Below are 13,546 nucleotides of genomic sequence, written 5' to 3' on the forward strand. Positions count from 1 at the left end.
ATTTTATGTAATTTAAATAGAAACTCTTTTGTATCAGAAACATTTATAATTGTTACGAAAGATACTTGCATATCTCTAAATCATCTCTAAATGACTATATGTTAATACTCTATGATCTTATGTACAGAAATGTGTAATTAAATATATCCCGTTTTTACAGGCAGAAATTAAAGTGATGTTACGAAGTTTATTGTGTTTCAAAAATGTTAGCAGAACCTGGAAAAAAGTTTTATTTTTACAGCCAAACGTTTCGAAGTTTATTATGTTTCAAAGATCTTAAAATTTTCGGTGAAAATGAAATTTATGTGTTTCTAACTACCTACAATAAAGATTTGGAAAATTTCCTTGTTTACAGGTAAAGGTTTGCAACTTAAGTAACAAAACACCTAAAAATTCTTCTTCTATTTACAGGTCAACGTGCAAAGTCACGGCGTATGCAGATGACGTTTCAATCATCATAAGTAGCAGATGTCTGCCAGCAATCAGCTCTCTGGTCGGCCAGACCCTTCGGGATGTACATGCCTGGGTATCTAAAGGCGGGCTAAACATCAATGCGGAAAAACCAATCTAGTATTATTGAAAAGGAAATATAAGGGCCTCAGCTGGAAGAGATAACCCTGCAAGAAAAGTAAAGCACGAAATATCCAGGAATTATACTAGATAGTCAGTTGTCGTGGAAACTCCATGTGGAAAAGAGGTTGAAGAAAGCCTCCCTAGCACTGAATGCTTGCAAGAGGATGCTAGGATGCACATGGGGCTTATCGCTTACACTCTCTCGTTGGATATTTAAGACAATTGTCAAGCTCATACTTTACTATGGGGTCCTTGTTTAGTAGACAGCCAAAAAAAAGCTACCGCACGGCCACATCATTATATCGCCATTAAACATATGGCGAACGGAATACATGAACCCGTGCTTTAGCTTCGAAAGAAATCTACACTTGTATACCGATGGTTCCAAATTAACAGGAGTGGTAAAGTCTACTGTTCACTGTGTCGACCCAGAAATAAGTAGATCCTACTAGTGGAAATTAAACCGTGAAATAAGCAGCAGAAATTCTAGGGGCAGCGTGCTCACGCTACAGTCGCGTCAAGATACATATTTATTGTCAGGAGGCCATTAGTCAATAATCTCACACAGTACTTCATTAAGAAGTGTTCTTGAACGCAAACAAACATTATAGAGACTTCGCTCATGCCGTATCATACATCTATACTCTGTTCCCGTTCTTAAGGGAAGGTAACGAAAAGGCCGATCAGTTGGCAAAGGAGGGCGCTGCACTCGATGAATCGACGGTGGACTCCCCAATCCGATTAGCAGAAATTAAAAGGAGGCAGATGATGCATATAATCCGTGGAGCATAAAAAACGAGGAGAGAAGCATAGTGATGAAATGTGAGGTCTTTATTGAACGCTAAGTTCAACCGAGCCTATAGGTCAACCTTTGGAAATTTATTGTTTCTCACAGAATGTTTCTTTCAAATTATATATGTATGCTAACCGATAAACAACAACTTTATCTATCTTCTGCAAACAAAACATTAGCCTTTACCTACCAACCCGGTTGCCTCGGATACGATTTTTTGCTGACTTGCATTCGCTGCCTGTAAAAGCTCATTTGCAACAAACTTCAATGAAAGCTTTGAATTAAAGCGAGACAAATTTGGAATCTTCCATTCGTTATGACAAATTAACGTAATTAATAGTTGTTGTGGAACAATATGGCCGTTAATGCATTAGTATATAATAAAATTCAAAGCAAATTATATAGCAGAAATAGCTAAATTTATTCATATCGTCTAAAATACGCACAATAAAGCAATTATCTACTCGAACACAGACGGGTACAGCCTGCATTTCTTTGCATAAAAACAAAGCAAATTGCTATCAGTAGCCTCACAGTGGGTGGGCTCACCTGACTGCGTTTTGACGTCAAAATATCTAAAGCATTAGTCAGCGTCATTTTCAGAGGAATCAAGTGATTTACAATGGCATACAGCTGAATTGGCAACTTGATTCCCATAGAGATTCAAATCAAATCAAATTAAATGACTAAAAAATAAATAAATTTAATATCATTGAATTGAAATGGAAATACGAGAAAACAGACACGCGCATCAACACATACATAGATATAAACATAAAGCACAATAAGTTAAAAGAACAAAACGAAAGCTGTCAATAGCAAAATTTAAGTTTCAATATCTAATGCAAATGACAGCGACGGCGGGGTTGTGCAGTGGCTGCCAAAGTTTTTAATTTGAAACTATAATTGACTAACGAAGTACAAATTAGTAATGATGCGCGAACAAAGCAAATTGCAAATTATAGAGCAAAAGGAAAAGCAATACAAATGAGTTATGGAATTTCACACAATGAGATAAAATTAAATGAGCGCAGAAATGTGGTGGGTGGTAATATATATATGTGTGTACCTAACCTACATATATACAATCGAAGGCAAAGAACCGGGTACTTTATAGGTTTATGAACATATTCAAAAGAACTGGAAGGTTTCGTCGACATTAAACGACTTTCCTCAAAAAACAAGTCCGCAATGCTATGCTGAAGACACACGATTCTGTAGACTGCACACAGCTTTAGACCTCTAGGATCATAGCTCTTTGAGCTGCAATAAGAAGGCTACTCTGAGACTGTGTTAAAAAGTACGACACTGTGCCTAAAAATCAGTACCTTCTAGGCTGTTGCCATTGCAACGCCTCATTCCGGATTCACCAAAAAAAGAAATCAAAGACGAAAATTGAGAACTACGATATACCTCGCCCGACGATTGCTTTCGTATGGGTCCGATCACCACCTGTTGCAGTAGAAAGCGCAGTTTACCCCGAGTGGCCTAAAGGCCAGGTGTCGAACAATCTGTGCACCTGGTATTGTAAACAAACTCATACAATATTCTGAACAACGCCCAAACTACATATTTTCTCGTATTTCCCGAACAAAAAAAAAAAAAAACAAAAAATTAACCTTCTAAGAACCACCGATGGTCCAACCGTGTAAACGAAGAAAATCTAAAAATAAAATAAAAAACGAAAAATACAGAAAATCGTTAGAAAAGTGAAAAATAAACAAATAATTCTTTCTATATAAACAGATAACTAGAAATGTATCCTAATAATGGCCGGAGTTTTCAGTGCTAGTTTAAACCCCAGCAAAATCTAACCACACTAACTTGGGTGCTAACATAAAATAATACCGCTCATCTCAGCTTAAGCGGTTAAAGTGGCAAGGCTAAACTTTTATCAACTTTAACTGTAGTTTAAACTAATACTGAAAACCGCACCCAAGATAAAGGAATGAAATTCAAATACTGTGTACCTAAGAGAGGCGCGCTGCTTAAAAATTCAATAAACTGAGAACCAACAATAAGATATATTTGACATTAAAAATGGGCATGACTCCCAGTGGATTAGGGGTCGGTATTTCATAACACAACTGTACAAATTGGATACACGCAGATTGGTTTGCTATCGTACTGAATGTGTTAGTCGTTGCTGAACAGTCGGATAAGCAACACTGGAGGAGATTATTGTTAATTGACGTATTTCAAAATAATATATTTTGCAAACAGAAGATTGGCACTCTCATTTATTGAAATAATATTTTCATAGCTTATTTACGAAATATTTTTTGCATGTTAGCAATTAATGCGTGCGTTCATCATGCTTCGTTTCTCGTTGATCAACGGCCAAACCACTACCAAAACGATCATTTTACTCTTACCCACACAGTCGCAGCTTCAGTTTTCATGAAAAAAAAGAACAAGTAAGGAAGGTTAAGTTCGGGTGTAACAGAGAGCCGAGAGCTGAGAGCTATGGTGGCAACATAAGGGAAAATAACCATGTAGGAAAATGAACCGAGGGTAACCCTGGAATGTGTTTGTATGACATGGTATCAAATGAAAGGTATTAAAGAGTATTTTAAGAGGGAGTGGGCCATAGTTCTATAGGTGGACGCCATTTAGGGACATCGCCATAAAGGTGGATCAGGGTTGACTCTAGAATTTGTTTGTACGATATGGGTAGCAAATGAAAGGTGTTAATGAGTATTTTAAAAGGGAGTGATTCTTATTTCCATAGGTGGACGCCTTTTCGAGATATCGCCATAAAGGTGGACCAGGGGTGACTCTAGAATGTGTTTGTACGATATGGGTATCAAAATCAAGGTATTAATGAGGGTTTTAAAAGGGAGTGGTGGTAGTTGTATAGGTGGTCGCCTTTTCGAGATATTGGCATAAAGGTGGACCAAGGGTGACTCTAGAATGCGTTTGTACAATATGGGTATCAAACGAAAGGTATTAATGAGTATTTTAAAAGGGAGTGGGCCTTAGTTCGGCCATTTTTTATACCAATACAAAGTGAGTTCAGATAAGTACGTGAACTGTGTTTAGTAAAGATATATCGATTTTTGCTCAAGTTATCGTGTTAACGGCCGAGCGGAAGGACAGACGGTCGACTGTGTTTATAAACTGGGCGTGGCTTCAACCGATTTCGCCCTTTTTCACAGAAACAAGTTACCGTCCCAGAATCTAAGCCTCTACCAAATTTTACAAGGATTGGTAAATTTTTGTTCGACTTATGGCATTAAAAGTATCCTAGACAAATTAAATGAAAAAGGGCGGAGCCACGCCCATTTTGAAATTTTCTTTTATTTTGCATTTTGTTGCACCATATCATTACTGGAGTTGAATGTTGACGTAATTTATTTATATACTGTAAAGATATTAATTTTTTTGTTAAAATTTGACTTAAAAAATTTTTTTTTTAAAGTGGGCGTGGTTGTTCTCCGATTTTGCTAATTTTAATTAAGCATACATATAGCAATAGGAGTAACGTTCCTGCCAAATTTCATCATGATATCTTCAACGACTTCCAAATTACAGCTTGCAAAATTTTTAAATTACCTTCTTATAAAAGTGGACGGTGCCACGCCCATTGTCCAAAATTTTACTAATTTTCTATTCTGCGTCATAAGTTCAACCCACCTACCAAGTTTCATCGCTTTATTCGTCTTTTGTAATGAATTATCGCACTTTTTCGGTTTTTCGAAATTTTCGATATCGAAAAAGTGGGCGTGGTTATAGTCCGATATTGCTCATTTTAAATAGCGATCTGAGATGAGTGCTCAGGAACCTACATACCAAATTTCATCAAGATACCTCAAAATTTACTCAAGTTATCGTGTTAACGGACGGACGGACGGACATGGCTCAATCAAATTTTTTTTTCGATCCTGATGATTTTGATATATGGAAGTCTATATCTATCTCGATTCCTTTATACCTGTACAACCAACCGTTATCCAATCAAAGTTAATATACTCTGTGAGCTCTGCTCAACTGAGTATAAAAAAACAACAACCATAGGACCGCTCAATATACTCGCATCCACTAATAGGCGCACCTGATTTAATCGATTCTTTAAACACTCGGTATCATGCATCGGTAGTAACGTTGGGTATAGGGCGCCATTTGTATGTTGCAGGGCGCTTGCTGCGGGATGATAGTTTACAGCCGCGATAAACGAATTCTTTGAATTTTACACATTTTCAAAGGGTCGCAAAATTACAAAGCTCACGCAAATAATTGAAGAGAGCAAATACTGAGCGGACTTTATGAATGAAAATAAATCATGGTCTTGTGAATTTACTTTGGTGAACTATGTTTTGATTGGAAGATTCTTGAATGCATATATGTTTAATGCACAATCAACTCTCCTTGCGTCAGAAATAAAAAAAATACGTAGCAATACGTGAATACGGCATCTATATACGTTGCTAACTCAAGCAAATGTTTGCTTTGATAAGAATATACACATAATTAGCGAAATTGTCTTGAGATTAACGACGTCCGATAAAAATTGCCACACTTCCACTTTGCACATGTAGGCATATCTACGATGATTTGAAGAAGTAATAAGCTTTTTAATTTCCTACAATAAGTATTCTTGTTTGCATTGATAAAAACAATTGTTATACTTGAATCTATAGAAATTTCAGGGGCAAAAATAAATATGATTGTAATTTTTTTATTCGTTGCTCATTTTAAATTCGTTTTTTTTTTTTTTTTTTTGTGTAAAAGGAACTGGGAACTCCACAATCTCTTATGGACTGTACCCCATACAATTAATGGAAAAACAATTTTTAGGATCGATGGTGGGAAAAGGATTTGCTAAGAGATGTGGGTACTGAGTTCTTCAATCTGCCTCAGGATGCTGACTTGTGATGGGTGCTGCTTGGAGTAGTAAGCCCCATATAGTCCGTTCCATATAAAAAATGAAAAAGAAGGAATACTTGGTAGGATATTCGTTGCTGCTTTGTAAAGCCTTTTCAAGTATATATTGGAGGGGGAACAAAGAAATTATAGAGAGAAAAGGATCTCTGAGCAAGCAATTTGAAGGCTTATAGAGTAACTAGATTTTGGCAAACTTTATCTACATCGCTGATATTAAATTGTGTAAACATCTCTACCGCCGTACAAACTAGAAGTGAAATAATAACCAAGAGGACGTTCCACGAAAGTATTTCCATAACTCGTGGCTTTTTTAATCATACAAGAAAAAACTGGATATCTGCGGGAATTTTTGAGGAACACGAATACGTAATCAGTCGCCGAATGCAATATAAAAAGTATAACAGTGCCGTCTTAACTCCGGAACAAGTAGTCAGTACTTACATAATTGGCGTTTAAACATTTACGGCCGTCCAACAAGGCGCTCCAGGAGTTTAAATCGTTCTCCACCTGGTTCTTCCATCTGTGTAGGGGCCGCCCTTTCCTCTTTTATTCGCATAACATGGCCTAGCCAGAGTAGCCGCTGGGTTTTAATTCGCTGAACTATGTTGATGTATGCATAAAACTCGTACAGCTCATCATTAATCAGTGCGCGAAAGAGAAATCTATGGGAACTGATCTGACAGTGTTCTAATGCAGATTAAAAATGAATGTATTGCGGAATTAAAAATTGAGATCTCCAAGTATTCTTGAGTAACCATCAACAAAACTTTTGTGAAATCCTTTTCAATTATACATTGACGTTTTGCGAACTCTAAACATGTAAAGCTAATCCATTGAAAGTCTAGCTTTAACGACTTATTCCGGTATCTTATTTGCATCTGGAGATATCGATAAATTTCAGATCCCAACTTGATCCCTAGGTATAGGGATGAGGAAACGGATAGTTATAATGACCGCGGTTTTTTTGCGATTTGAGTGTGGTTTCTACGAAGTTGGTGATGTGTTAATCCGTTTCTGGGCCACTCAGCATTTCTGCTGTAAAATTATCGACAGTGATTTGGCCGACTCTTCAATATTTGTTGGTGCTGGCTCCATTGCGAGCATTTGAAGAAAGTGTGTTTAACACTTAGGATCTTTGGACTTTTTTTTGCTGTACAGGTATTTTTTGAAGTACCATACCTTACCAAAGCTTCCGTTGCTCAATGCTTTAAAGTCTGTGATCAATTTTGCTATATTTTCGAAATATTGATAAGGATTTTGATAGTAACAGGGATTGGGTAGTGAAACGGGTATGAGTAGGGTTAGGAAAGTGATAGTGATGGTGATAGAGGTTGGAGTAGAACATAAAGATAGAGTTAGTTTGAAACAAGCATAATGATGTGCTTTGTAATTATGTCATGGGTTATGTTATTATGTGATGTTGTGCCATGCTTTGTCAAACCGAATTCAGTATTAATTTTGGTTTATGTTGGTTATGGTTAGGTTGAACTGACCGGTCAATAAAGATGACTGTAGCTTGGGCACGTTACCTCCAAAATTTCTACAATTTCCGCCTGAAGGATATTGTAGTGATCTGGCAGTATGTAGAATCTACTTATTTTTGGATGGACACAGTAAAAGGCAGACCCGACACCTTCCGGTTTATACACTCTCTGCTGTCTCGAATATAATTGTGTATTTTTTTCCCTTAGCAATTATTTTATTGTTTTATTTTTAACAAATTGTTTGCTTTACTGTTTACTTTACCTTTACCTCTGTACGCGCATTTGTATACGAGTCATATCTGTTCAAACCTTATATGGTAGCTATGACGCTTACCTTTTTTCAAGTGTAGGTGTTAAACAAATAATACTAATAAAATATACGTATACTATAAAAGGTTGTAAACAAGAAACAAGCAACAACAAACAATTTTTTTCGAATGCTATTTAAAGATATAACAAAGTAAATTATATCAAAAGAAACCACAAAAACGATTAATAATAGGAGTACATACAAATATGCATAAAAATAAAAGTAGCAGCTGCCTGAGCTTAAATTTTAAGCGGGTGTTAAGTACAAACAAAGTGGGATCTAAGCAAAAAAAACCCTGATGAAACACCAATGCCACCTAGTTTTTTTTTATCTACAGAGAGACTCCTCCTAACGGACATCTCTATTATGTGATCACTTCCTTTGGCTGGATATGCACCAAGTGTTAGGTACACTTTCTAGAACAAATTGCGAACAAGTATTTGCCATAAAATGGGATGACAATTTTCTACTGAGACACCGAAACCTGTTTTCATAACAAAGCAATTAAAAACCTCTTTCGGACTCACGCGAACTCCTCGTAAGCGGTCAAAGTGAGAGAAAGAATATCAATTTATGCGTTTGAGAGACGTCGTACTGGTTGCTTACATACTGTGGCGAATATAAGCGGTTTGAATACGTCACTATCCCGCTAGTAATAAATGCTGAACAACAACAGCTTCACCGATGGAGTGCAAGGGGCTAGTACAGGACGAAGGGCGCAAAGGGCGGTTGGTCTTAGGCTCGGATGCAAATGCGCACCACAATGCGTGGGGAGGAGCAGATACGAACGAGAGAGGCGAATCTCTATTTTGTTAAATCCTGCAAACCAATTTGCAGATAGCCAACAGAGGAAATGTCCCTACATACATTGGTCCAACATCCAGAAATGTCCTAGATATTATATTGAACTCCGAACGTGATATATCAATGTATGATTGGATGGTTCTTGATAGACCATCCTTCTCGGACCATGCGTATATCAGCTTCAGCATCCCCCTATAGAGGATAGAGAAGGCAGGAACCTTTAGAAACCCTAGGTCAACGAACTGGACTAAATTCCAGAAACAGGTAGAGACAAAACTGGGACAACCCAAAGCGGTTGCCAATGTGGAGGAACTGGAGGAGTCTAATGAATTCCTAACAAGGACGCTTATGACTGCGTATAACAAAGCTTGCCCTATAAGAAGATTCAGAGGAAAAGCAAAGCTGCCATGGTGGAGCAATGAGCTGAGTCTTCTAAGAAGACAGGTAAAAGAAATGTTTGAGCTAGCAAAGACCGCGGAAAGCGAAGCGTGTTGGGACGAGTACAGGAATCTACTGAGGATCTACAAGCGTGAAATTTCCAGGGCGAAGAGAATCTCATGGAAAAGTCTCTGTACGGACATAGAGTGCTCCAGCCAACGGCACGGTTGAAAAAAGTCCTAGCAAGGGGAAACATAGTCCAGGGACCAATAAAGAAATAAAATGGGGAATGGTCACGTAAAAGTGAGGAATCCCTTGAGGTGCTTCTCGATACACATTTCCCATCGGGAGATGGTTTAGAAGAGCCAGCAGACATCACTCACACTTCGATCACGGAGCGGGTAGTGCCGTGCTTGGTGACCGATCACAAGATCGAATGGGCAGTGAAGTCGTTTTCTAAGTTTAAATCGCCGGGCCCAGATGGTATATTCCCGGCCATGCTACAAGTTTCAAGTAGAGCGGTCGTGGAATGGCCTAAAATAATATTCGATGGGTGCATAAGACTGAATCATGTACCGCACTCTTGGAGAACTGCTCGTGCAGCTTTCCTACCAAAGGCGGGAAAAATCGGTCACGTGTATCCCAAAGACTGTAGACCCATTAGCTTAACATCATTTCTGTTCAAAAACTTTGAGAGGCTGATAGATGTGTACATAATGTCCAACGTGGATGAAAAGCTGCTCTCTACAACACAACATGCGTACACCAAAGGCAAGTCGGTAGACACCGCATTGCATAGGGTGGTAATAAGCATAGAGAAAGCCCTAGAATATAAGGAATATGCTCTAGGAGTCTTCTTAGACATTGCCGGGGCTTTCAACAATGTTTCTAAATGGGCGAATATGGATAGTCTTAATTACATTACAGCTAGGAAAGCGGATGAAAAAGGAAACGGACACATATATGCGCACAGCAATAAAAAGCGCATATTACTCAAACATATCCCTACACATACAAAGAGGGCAACAGGAATTTGAAATGCAGAGGTAAGAGAGAAGTGACCAAAAGTCCTAATCGAGAAGACTGTTCGCGAGAATTCTAGACTCTGGGGAAAATAGGCGAGCGAGCCAAACGGAGGTTATAAAAGCGGCGTAGTCCAAGCGATGCGAAATCTGTTTGATGTTAACACGCAATAAATGAAGTACGCGAGTAATTTAATTGTAAAGTACTACTACCATAGCAATGTTGTAAATAATGAAACTTTTGATATACCGAATATTTGGTTTATTTATTTGACAGTTCAGCTATTCAAACGCAAACAGAAGGTGCGGAATAATCAAGAATCTTACGTTACAATATGAGTGTATGTACTAAGCGGGATCCCTACTTTAGTTTAAGAAGGGTCGTAGTCTGTCACTACTTAGTATCGCGTTTATGTAAATGAAAAGTGAGGCTTTCAGATCGCCTGCATTTAGGTTAGGTTGGACTGGAACGTCCTCAAGGACTTCACATAAACTGAATGTATGCATAGAGTTACCAGAAACGTATTCAAGCACCAAACTGAGAAACTCACACAAGAACCGTGACCTACATACCTATTTTATGAAATAACTACGTCCTCTTGGAAACTGTTAGAAATTATAATGGCACATACCACCAGAGCCTTCTACTTCCGAAGAATTTGATTTGACGTGATCTTTGACACCTTGCAGCAGCCCTACGCTTGGTTTTATAACTTTTCTACTGGGTTGATTATGTGCAGATACTGTTTTCTTTCCATTCCACCTGCCTTTTCTTTACCATCAGTGCACATATGACCGGAGCTCTATAACGATTGTAAGCTTCTCACCATTCAGATTCCTCCAAGTGCTTATTAGCACACTTCTGACTGTATGGTTGTCAACACAAAACATTACCTGACTGCGGTTCGCGCAGTTTTTTCCAGTATCTTTGCCAGTCTTGTTATTACCGGATAGGCAAAGTATACCAAGGAGCATCCTGGTTTCATAAGTTTGGTTCCATTTGCATATCGAGTATTGTATCTTTCGCTATTTCGGCGCCCTCGCCGCACCCTTACCGCCGTAGCGCCGGATTCCATAATTTTTACAATAGAATTATATAAAATTTTTTCTTTATAATAGAAGGTTGTGAGTACTAAATCTATTAACTACTTTAAAAAAGTGTCCGCCCAAGGGAGGTCTCAATGCGGCTACTAAAATAATAAACCGTTATGCTAGTTCTTGGTTTTCATGCTTACTATTGCTAGTTACATATATTTACACAAACATTTGTTTATGCTTCAGCAACGCAATGTAAAATCACGAGAGATAGTCGGGAAATCCCAGAAGACAAATGTTCATACTAAAGTAAAACGGGCATGAAATTTAGTAGATACATACATATACGGTAAGATCAGTGGTGCACAGCGCCGGCAGAACTTCGAATACAAACATTTTTTGTAGTAGTATGTGTTTGAATGGAGAAAGTTTGGGCACGCATACCTACAAACATAAATAAAAATTCCATGTACATTCTTTTTGTAAATCGATGGACTAGCTTCAAAATCGCACTGCCCTGGAATTGCAGTGTCAAATCATATTAAAAAAAGTACCAATTAGCTGATTTTCGGCAGTCACCTCTTACTCGTTCCGCTATGGGTTGACTGCTTGCTTTACTGAATATCTGTTGCTGCGCTCACATGATTTGCAGGTGAACGCCGAATAGTTTTCCGAAGCTATCGAGTGCACCACTGTGTTAGATACATAATTTCAATAAAAAAATCGCAAATAGCATACTTCAAATTTACTTTACTTTGTTCGGTGAATTTTGTGAGCATGAATGTTTATTGTTAGCTTTGTGTATTAGCGTGCGATTTCCGTGCAAAAATTATAAGAGAAAAGAAACTACAAACAAATTTAGGTCACACATTTACAAAGGAGAAAAAAATGTACATAAATACATACTTGATATAGCGCAAAAATGAGCTGACGGTAAAAAACCGCAAAAAAAAAATATAAAACAAGCAAATCCACTATAATGAAGGTCGTTACCGCTGGATTTGGAAATATTTTGCACAAATCTTGCTTGCGTCCATGGAAACCTAATTATTTAACATTATTCATTTATGCAAAACAACACTCAGCTGCTAAAAGATATAGCCCAACTGGAAATATGCTATAAATGAAGATGCTATTTTCATTGTCGATACGAGGGACGTTTACTGGAGAGCTTTTGAGTGAGGAATTCATCTAAATACCTTTGTTTTTGAAGATAATTATTTTTATAAAGACCAAACATCAAAAAAGTATTTTTACTCAAAAATCTGCAATTTTTGCCTTATACAAACTGCCAACTCATAATGATATTTTCAAGTTTAAACGAAGCATGATCTGGCTAGCCTGGAACTAAACTGGTCTGTGTAACATTTTTTCAGAAATCGAGATATGTACATCTTTGAACTTGAAAGAGATAAATTTATCCGTGCAAAATTGATTTATATCTTATTTCTCTATCAAAGTATACAAAAGATAAAAATATCACTTTAGAATTCACGTCCTTTTGTCATTTCAAGAAATTCTAAAGTGGTCCAACTAGTATAGACTAACATAGACCAGTATGATCTTACAAACTTGTTGAGACTAAGCTGGTCTATGTGCATTATGGTTACAAAAAATCGATTTATTTGGATCATAACTGGTAACACTGTAAATGTCATTGTCATTCATTAAATCAGCTGATATTATCTTTTGTCAGCAATTGTGTTTGCAGGTTAATTTGCGTGTTTTGAATGAAAAGGAGACATTTGAGTAACAGTGTACATATAGGCTTCTTAATGAAAAGCCACAGACGCAGACCGACCAACCATGTCTGCACCAATGAGACGTATACTCCGAAACGCTACCATCCATAATTATAGAAAAAGTAACTCTGGATCTGAAGATTTTGGCTCTAGTGATGAGGAAGATTTGTATGTACCTTCTACTCATGAGGTCGATTCTGATGAAGGTATTTACCTATTTTGTATCAAGTTTGTGGTCTGTTCGGGCTGATTCCATGACGACAGGTTACTTGCAAGCAGACACCTGCATGACATTGGAAACCGCTTATCGACATGTAACCTAGTAAATGTTATATTACTTTGTCTAATGACAAATACGACTTTAGGTTGCTTTACTTTTGTATCGAGGTATCTACTTACTTTTTTTTCAATTAACAGAAAGAGTGGAGTTAATTAATGAGAGTATGATGAACATGGGAGAAATTGAAGAAGTTGCGATGGACGACACAAAAAACAGTCAGCCCCCGCCGCCTAGAGGACGA

General features: G+C 37.6%; 1 protein-coding gene across 11 annotated transcripts in view; it reads left to right on the plus strand.

Annotated features, from left to right (window-relative positions):
* The window catches only part of Eip63E (cyclin dependent kinase Eip63E), a 733,437-nt gene that overhangs the window by 6,680 nt on the left and 713,211 nt on the right, over nt 1-13,546 (plus strand). The window lies entirely within an intron of this gene.

This window comes from Eurosta solidaginis, chromosome 5, assembly GCF_040869045.1.
Source record: "Eurosta solidaginis isolate ZX-2024a chromosome 5, ASM4086904v1, whole genome shotgun sequence".
NCBI classification, from domain to species: Eukaryota; Metazoa; Arthropoda; class Insecta; order Diptera; family Tephritidae; genus Eurosta; species Eurosta solidaginis.